This window comes from Taudactylus pleione, unplaced genomic scaffold (genome assembly GCF_031769625.1).
Source record: "Taudactylus pleione unplaced genomic scaffold, aTauple2 ptg002228l, whole genome shotgun sequence".
Classification (NCBI taxonomy): Eukaryota; Metazoa; Chordata; class Amphibia; order Anura; family Myobatrachidae; genus Taudactylus; species Taudactylus pleione.
Window position 1 is genome coordinate 99,591 of NW_028286621.1, and position 9,959 is coordinate 109,549.

A 9,959-nucleotide genomic window follows, 5' to 3' on the forward strand; every position below is an offset into this window, starting at 1 on the left:
GTCACGTGAATAAAACATTGATCATAGGGAAGCTATAGAGCTCCCGGTCACGTGAATAAAACATTGATCATAGGGAAGCTATAGAGCTCCCGGTCACGTGAATAAAACATTGATCATAGGGAAGCTATAGATCTCCCGGTCACGTGAATAAAACTCTGACCATAGGGAAGCTATAGAGCTCCCGGTCACGTGAATAAAACATTGATCATAAGGAAGCTATAGAGCTCCCGGTCACGTGAATAAACATTGATCATAGGGAAGCTATAGAGCTCCCAGTCACGTGAATAAAACATTGATCATAGGGAAGCTATAGAGCTCCCGGTCACGTGAATAAACACTGACCATAGGGAAGCTATAGAGCTCCCGGTCACTTGAATAAAACATTGACCATAGGGAAGCTATAGACCTCCCGGTCACATGAATAAACATTGATCATAGGGAAGCTATAGAGCTCCTGGTCACGTGAATAAAACATTGACCATAGGGAAGCTATAGAGCTCCTGGTCACGTGAATAAAACATTGATCATAGGGAAGCTATAGAGCTCCCGATCACATGAATAAAACATTGATCATAGGGAAGCTATAGAGCTCCCGGTCACATGAATAAAACATTGACCATAGGGAAGCTATAGAGCTCCTGGTCACATGAATAAACATTGATCATAGGGAAGCTATAGAGCTCCCGATCACATGAATAAAACATTGATCATAGGGAAAACTTTAGAGCTCCCGATCACGTGAATAAAACATTGATCATAGGGAAGCTATAGAGCTCCCGTTCACGTGAATAAAACATTGATCATAGGGAAGCTATAGAGCTCCCGGTCACGTGAATAGAACATTGATCATAGGGAAGCTATAGAGCTCCCGGTCACGTGAATAAACATTGATCATAGGGAAAGCTATAGAGCTCCCGATCACGTGAATAAAACATTGATCATAGGGAAAGCTATAGAGCTCCCGGTCACGTGAATAAAACATTGATCATAGGGAAGCTATAGAGCTCCCGGTCACATGAATAAAACAATGACCATAGGGAAGCTATAGAGCTCCCGGTCACGTGAATAAACATTGATCATAGGGAAGCTATAGAGCTCCCGGTCACGTGAATAAAACATTGATCATAGGGAAAGCTATAGAGCTCCCGGTCACGTGAATAAAACATTGATCATAGGGAAGCTATAGAGCTCCCGGTCACGTGAATAAACATTGATCATAGGGAAGCTATAGAACTCCCGGTCACGTGAATAAAACATTGATCATAGGGAAGCTATAGAGCTCCCGGTCACATGAATAAAACAATGACCATAGGGAAGCTAAAAAGCTCCCGGTCACGTGAATAGAACATAGATCATAGGGAAGCTATAGAGCTCCCAGTCACGTGAATAAAACATTGATCATATGGAAGCTATAGAGCTCCCGATCACGTGAATAAAACATTGATCATAGGGAAGCTATAGAGCTCCCGATCACATGAATAAAACATTGATCATAGGGAAAGCTTTAGAGCTCCCGATCACGTGAATAAAACATTGATCATAGGGAAGCTATAGAGCTCCCGGTCACGTGAATAAAACATTGATCATAGGGAAGCTATAGAGCTCCCGGTCACGTGAATAGAACATTGATCATAGGGAAGCTATAGAGCTCCCAGTCACGTGAATAAACATTGATCATAGGGAAGCTATAGAGCTCCCGGTCACGTGAATAAAACATTGATCATATGGAAGCTATAGAGCTCCCGATCACGTGAATAAAACAATGATTATAGGGAAAGCTATAGAGCTCCCGATCACGTGAATAAAACATTGATCATAGGGAAGCTATAGAGCTCCCGGTCACGTGAATAAAACATTGACCATAGGGAAGCTATAGAGCTCCCGGTCACGTGAATAGAACATTGATCATAGGGAAGCTATAGAGCTCCCAGTCACGTGAATAAACAATGACCATAGGGAAGCTATAGAGCTCCCGGTCACGTGAATAAAACATTGATCACAGGGAAGCTATAGAGCTCCCGGTCACGTGAATAAAACATTGATCATAGGGAAGCTATAGAGCTCCCGGTCACGTGAATAAAACATTGATCATAGGGAAGCTATAGAGCTCCCGGTCACGTGAATAAAACAATGACCATAGGGAAGCTATAGAGCTCCCTATCACGTGAATAAACATTGATCATAGGGAAGCTATAGACCTCCCGGTCACGTGAATAAAACATTGATCATAGGGAAGCTATAGAGCTCCCGGTCACGTGAATAAACATTGATCATAGGGAAGCTATAGAACTCCCGGTCACGTGAATAAAACATTGATCATAGGGAAGCTATAGAGCTCCCGGTCACATGAATAAAACAATGACCATAGGGAAGCTAAAAAGCTCCCGGTCACGTGAATAGAACATAGATCATAGGGAAGCTATAGAGCTCCCAGTCACGTGAATAAAACATTGATCATATGGAAGCTATAGAGCTCCCGATCACGTGAATAAAACATTGATCATAGGGAAGCTATAGAGCTCCCGATCACATGAATAAAACATTGATCATAGGGAAAGCTTTAGAGCTCCCGATCACGTGAATAAAACATTGATCATAGGGAAGCTATAGAGCTCCCGGTCACGTGAATAAAACATTGATCATAGGGAAGCTATAGAGCTCCCGGTCACGTGAATAGAACATTGATCATAGGGAAGCTATAGAGCTCCCAGTCACGTGAATAAACATTGATCATAGGGAAGCTATAGAGCTCCCGGTCACGTGAATAAAACTTTGATCATATGGAAGCTATAGAGCTCCCGATCACGTGAATAAAACAATGATTATAGGGAAAGCTATAGAGCTCCCGATCACGTGAATAAAACATTGATCATAGGGAAGCTATAGAGCTCCCGGTCACGTGAATAAAACATTGACCATAGGGAAGCTATAGAGCTCCCGGTCACGTGAATAAAACATTGATCATAGGGAAACTATACAGCTCCCGGTCACGTGAATAAAACATTGATCATAGGGAAGCTATAGAGCTCCCGGTCACGTGAATAAAACATTGATCATAGGGAAGCTATAGAGCTCCCGGTCACGTGAATAAAACATTGACCATAGGGAAGCTATAGAGCTCCCGGTCACGTGAATAAACATTGATCATAGGGAAGCTATAGAACTCCCGATCACATGAATAAACATTGACCATAGGGAAGCTATAGAGCTCCCGGTCACGTGAATAAAACATTGATCATAGGGAAGCTATAGAGCTCCCGGTCACATGAATAAACATTGACCATAGGGAAGCTATAGAGCTCCCGGTCACGTGAATAAAACATTGATCATAGGGAAGCTATAGAGCTCCCGGTCACATGAATAAACATTGACCATAGGGAAGCTATAGAGCTCCCGGTCACGTGAATAAACATTGATCATAGGGAAGCTATAGAGCTCCCGGTCACGTGAATAAAACATTGATCATAGGGAAAGCTATAGAGCTCCCGGTCACGTGAATAAAACATTGATCATAGGGAAGCTATAGAGCTCCCGGTCACTTGAATAAAACATTGATCATAGGGAAGCTATAGAGCTCCCGGTCACGTGAATAAAACATTGGCCCTCATTCAGACCCACTCGCAAGCGGGCGCACGTACGTTAGGCGTACGTACAAAAATATTTAAATTCAATGGCTCGCTCGTATTTTCGTTCGCATCTAAAATTCCTACCAAAACTCTGACGACCCCTCCTCTAACTAACGAGCGTACGAAATAGCGAGCGTACATCCCCGAAATGGCTTGAAAGGAACGCACGCACACGTATAAACAGGAAGTGGCCTTGTCAGATGTCGATTACCTGCTCCTTTATTCTGCCTACCTCCATCAATCGTATCATGCCAATCAATGTATCAATTAGCTTAATTGTTTGTTTTTTTCAACACAATGCAAGAAACTTTACTCTTGTCCGTGTTTGTGTTTACCCGCAGAATACGTACGGATGAAACATTCGCTTTTATTGTTCAAAAAACATGTGAACCACAATTAAACAATTGTACTATTGCTGTGGATCCCCGCATATTTCCCTGGGTTCATTTCTTTATTTAAATTTGCTTACGCATGTCACTGCATCAAGCCTATCATAACTCTCCAGAGATTTCTGGCCCTGTCGAACACATGACTCATACACTAACCAATAAAATTGCTCCTGTTAATTTCCAAAATACATTAGCCAATCAGAAATTTGGGCCACACTTTATCAAAAATGTTTTGTATGAAAAACACCATTGCCATCATGAGAGCCTCCGCATTCACCAGGCGTGAGCTGCTGGTGCTTACGGAGGTCATGGATCGCCGGATCACCAGCCAGCCTCAACCCATGACCAACCGGCAGAAGCGCTCCGCGTATGCGGAGGCACGGTCCCGCCTGCGGTCCTTCGGCTCACGCCGCAACATCGGGCAGCTGGAGCGCAGGTGGTCCGACCTGCAACGGCGAACGCCCCGCTTGCTGGCATGCTTTCGCATGCAGATCCTGGCAAGTAAGTGTTATGTATTGTGGTTTTAATGTTTGTGTTTGTGGGGCAAACTGCGTGTGCATGTTTTCCTGTCTGTCCTATTTATTATTTGTACTCATATCTGCGTGTGCATGTTTTCCTGTCTGTCCTATTTATTATTTGTACTCATATCTGCGTGTGCATGTTTTCCTGTCTGTTCTATTTATTATTTGTACTCATATCTGCGTGTGCATGTTTTCCTGTCTGTTCTATTTATTATTTGTACTCATATCTGCGTGTGCATGTTTTCCTGTCTGTTCTATTTATTATTTGTACTCATATCTGCGTGTGCATGTTTTCCTGTCTGTTCTATTTATTATTTGTCCTCATATCTGCGTGTGCATGTTTTCCTGTCTGTTCTATTTATTATTTGTACTCATCTGCGTGTGCATGTTTTCCTGTCTGTTCTATTTATTATTTGTCCTCATATCTGCGTGTGCATGTTTTCCTGTCTGTTCTATTTATTATTTGTCCTCATATCTGCGTGTGCATGTTTTCCTGTCTGTTCTATTTATTATTTGTACTCATATCTGCGTGTGCATGTTTTCCTGTCTGTTCTATTTATTATTTGTACTCATATCTGCGTGTGCATGTTTTCCTGTCTGTTCTATTTATTATTTGTACTCATATCTGCGTGTGCATGTTTCCCCTCTATTTCTGATTTATTAATTCTACTGCTATTTGTTTTTTTTTTGTTTTTTTTTAGTTTGGTTGCCCGGATTTGTCCATAAACTAAACGCAATTTCTTTGACATATTTTAGGGGGACAGCCAAGACTCCGCCGTCACCGTCCGTCCAGACGGCGTTCCCGGCCACTATCCCCAACCCCCAGCCAACACTCCACCCCAAATCTTTCCCCTATTCCCCACTCCTCCCCATCCTTCCCAGACCCTCTCCCGGAAATGTCGGGCCTCCTTCCCCTCCGTCCCACTTCCCCCTCTCCTCCACCCACCCCTCTTCCAATTACCCCCTCCCCGGAGTCCATCATAACTCCTCCCCATTCTTTGGGGAATGACGGATCCTCCGAGGAGGATCATGGAGGCATTTCCGGAGCTCCCGTTTTGTTTCCCGGTATGTTTTTTTTTTTTTTAAAGCACAAACTGTTTGTATGTAATCATGTGTCGTGCCTTTCTTCGTGTTTTTGTGGCTTGACTTTTGATGATTGTGAAGGTTTGCCTTTACCTCTTCCTGTTGATTTAAACATACACATATCACACCTGTGGGAATTTGTACCTAGGCCTTGTATTTTTGCCATCACCCACTTTTTTTTGTTTGTTTTGGGTTTAGGAGTGTTTTGGTTGTGTTTTTTTTTTTTTATGTGGATTCCCTATTGTTGTATTAACCCACACACTTTTCTCACCCACAGAGGAACAGAGGCGTCGGCAAGAGGTGGCGGATGTTGTGGGGCAGATGCGCCAACATGTCATCGGCATTCTGGTGGCCCTCGACCGGCTGTCTGGCCTCCTTCGGCAGTAGTTTTTTTATTTTTGTTATATTTTCCAATTAAATTTATTAAGACAAATATACGTTGTGGCTCATTTTTAAAAACCCAAACCAAGATAGTTTAGCCTGACATAAGTTCCTGCAAGGATTTCCCTTTTTTAAAAGTTAGATTGTGTTTTGTCTTTGTATGTCAAACAGACACAAGAAACACATAACAGTAACAATGTCATTTCCCTTTTTGGGTGTAGTGTCAATTACATATTTCTACATTTTCCAGGTTCCTAGTTGGTGCGCAAGCTGCTTAGGCCAATCTTACAAATCCCAAGGTTGGGCCAGGCTTCCTTTTGGTGTGGATTGGGAAGCTGAAAACATATTTCTGTTTAGCTCAACTGGCGTCAGTACTGGTTTACCCCTTAGTCAAATGTAACTTGTGTTAACCTGGTTACACTTGCTGTTAACGTCCCAAAAAAGGAAGACCATTTCACTCTCCAAACATTTATTCACAACATAACAGAGAAAACAAAGTGGTCACTCCCAAAAAAAGAACACAGTGATAAATTCAAATACAACACATACCAAGAAATAATTAAATAAAAACACAAAATCAAGAACTGGTTGACGAAGGACCATGCCAACATGATTCCACAAACATGGCGTTGCGATATGGGTTCCAGAATATATGCCCAAAAGGACCAGATCCAGGTTTGGTAAGGGTAGCAGGAAGTAGTGAGCGTTGGAGTGCCAAAGATTATGTGAACAAACAGAAGATGGTGAGAAAAATAAAAATAAATTAGATGTTCGCAAACAAACACAAACACATTAGGTATAAACACTGGAGTTTTGTTCAAACTTACCTAAAAAATCTGGCCACCACATCATCGCGTATGGCCCCCCCACATACTGACCTTCGACCAACCTCGGGGGGGCCATCCTCAGGTAAGGCATCCTCTGGCTGCATTGGGACACCACTCCTTATGGCAATGTTGTGAAATATCCCACACAGGACCACAATTTTAGACACCATATCCGGCACATACATGAGTTCGCCACCAGAGCGGTGGAGGCATCTGAATCGGCCTTTTAAAAGGCTGATACAGCGCTCCACCACTTGCCTGGTGGCTGTAAGTGCGGAATTATACGCACTTTGTGGCCCTAGTGTGGGAGCCAAATAAGGAGTGAGCAGCCAGGACATGCAAGGGTATCCACTGTCTCCTGTGAACAAAAATAGACCACATCAGGAACACTGTGTATCAAGCTTAACATTGTTATGTACTAAAGGTCTCCACTTACCCAGAAGCCACGCATCACCAGCTTGTAGGTTGGTTAATTTCTGCCATATCCCTGATTGCCGCATGACGAAGGAGTCATGAGCACTTCCGGGTAATTTAGCATTCAGGGACAGGATCTGGAGGGAGGCATCACATACCACCATTACATTCAGGGAGTAATAGTGTTTCCTGTTTCTAAATATTGCCTCCAGCCGTGCTGGAGGCTGAAGTGGTATGTGAGTACCATCCACAACCCCTATGATGTGTGGGAAGCCAGCTATTTGGTAAAAATTGGCCTTGGCCACACTAAGGGCACCCATATCCAAAGGCATTTTAATAAAATGATGGAGGTGCTTGAAAAGTGCCTCCATCACTGCCCTCAGGTTCCTGGAAAAGGAGGATTGGGAGATGCCCGCCACTATTCCCACCGTTGTTTGAAACGATCTTGAGGCACAGAAATGTAACACCGCCATAAATTGCGTCAGTGGTGGTATTGCTGTTGGACTGTCAATTTGCCGCTCAAGATCACTTTCTATTAATGAGAGAGTGTCTATGATGATTTTGGGAGGTAGACGGTAGCGTCTTAAAACCTCATCATCGGGCATTCCAAAAAGGGTGACACGTGTTCGAAATATCTGGGGCCTTGCATGCCTACGATACCTACGCCTGGGACGAGTTTGAGGTTGGTCGTCTTCCGGGAGCAGGGCCAGAACAATTCGCCCCAGATCTACCTGAAATTCAAAGTTTACAATGTAAGGCTTTTGAGCCACCCCAAAAGTAAGAAAAAACAACTTCGCTTTCTGATACCATCCATAGCTGCTTACATGCCGGGGTATTGTCATGATACGTATAAACTGTAAAAAAGGCAACAATGAGACTTCAAAAATTTAGAGGGTGTTTTTTTTTTTTTAAATTGTTGCAAGCCAACACAGAAAATAGCCGAAACACACATTTGCCCATCGATGAAAACGACATTGCACACCGTACGTCAAATAGGGTTCAAATGGACCCCAAAAATGGAAAAGGGAAAAGCAAAACTGGTTTACATGATGAATAAGCCGCCAAAAATGCGGTAATTAATTCGCAAATGCAAGTCACTACACCAACAGTCAAAAATGCGTTAATTAGTTCGCAAATGCAAGTCACTACACCAACAGTCAAAAATGCGGTAATTAATTCGCAAATGCAAGTCACTACACCAACAGTCAAAAATGCGGTAATTAGTTCGCAAATGCAAGTCACTACACCAACAGTCAAAAATGCGGTAATTAATTTGCAAATGCATGTCACTACACCAACAGTCAAAAATGCGTTAATTAGTTCGCAAATGCAAGTCACTACACCAACAGTCAAAAATGCGGTAATTAATTCGCAAATGCAAGTCACTACACCAACAGTCAAAAATGCGTTAATTAGTTCGCAAATGCAAGTCACTACACCAACAGTCAAAAATGCGGTAATTAATTCGCAAATGCAAGTCACTACACCAACAGTCAAAAATGCGGTAATTAATTCGCAAATGCAAGTCACTACACTAACAGTCAAAAATGCGGTAATTAGTTCGCAAATGCAAGTCACTACACCAACAGTCAAAAATGCGGTAATTAGTTCGCAAATGCAAGTCACTACACTAACAGTCAAAAATGCGGTAATTAGTTCGCAAATGCAAGTCACTACACTAACAGTCAAAAATGCGGTAATTAGTTCGCAAATGCAAGTCACTACACCAACAGTCAAAAATGCGGTAATTAGTTCGCAAATGCAAGTCACTACACCAACAGTCAAAAATGCGGTAATTAGTTCGCAAATGCAAGACAAAAAATGGACTTACCCAACTCGAATATATAAGATTTCCAAAAAAAAGGTCTTTGGGTCCGAAAGCCAAAACAAACTAAAAAAGATGAAATTAGTGTTAAAAAAATTAACTAACCAACAAACAGAAGAATACACCAATTGGCCACAAATTTGACTGCACAAAACTTACCAAATCAGGAAAGGATGTGGAAAAAAGGAAAAAAATGCGAACGGAAAAACAAAAGAACTGTAGCAAAAACAAACAAAAAACCAACTCTGCCAAATCCACCAACCGCAAACAACCAAATCCAAACAACTTAACCGCCAACAATCCAACAACCCCACCTCGACTCCACACACACCAAGCCATAAATAGTGTTTATTTTCCCGCACAAATTAAGGATGAATCATAGGGACGCACAATCAATGATGAGGCCGCAAACAAAGGACGCATGTATAAATACGTCACGAAATCACATTGAATTTCTGGTTGATTTCATTCTGGAAGCAGAAACATGGCTTCAGACCAGGGAAACAATGGCCAAAAATCCGGCGGTAAGGCCTTCATGCATTTTGTCTCCATGATTATTTTAAAACAAATATATTGGTCAAGTTGTGAAGTGGCTAAATCGGAATATTTACCCAAATAGGTGAGGAGGATGACATGGAAGAGACTGCTGGCCCCAGTCAACCCGCCAAAGCTGCCAAAAAAAAAAGGCAGCCACATTTCACAAGCAAGGAGATGGAGGTTTTGATCCAGAAGTGCGTTGACATCCTGCCCCAGGCAGCCAGGAATATGAGCCAAAGCCAGAAGTGGAGAATGTGGGAGGAGGTCGCCGTTGCTGTCAATAGGGTGGGTGATTATGTCCGTCTAGCCCGGGATGTCAAACGGCGGTAAGTAAACACTTTCCCATCCTATAAACA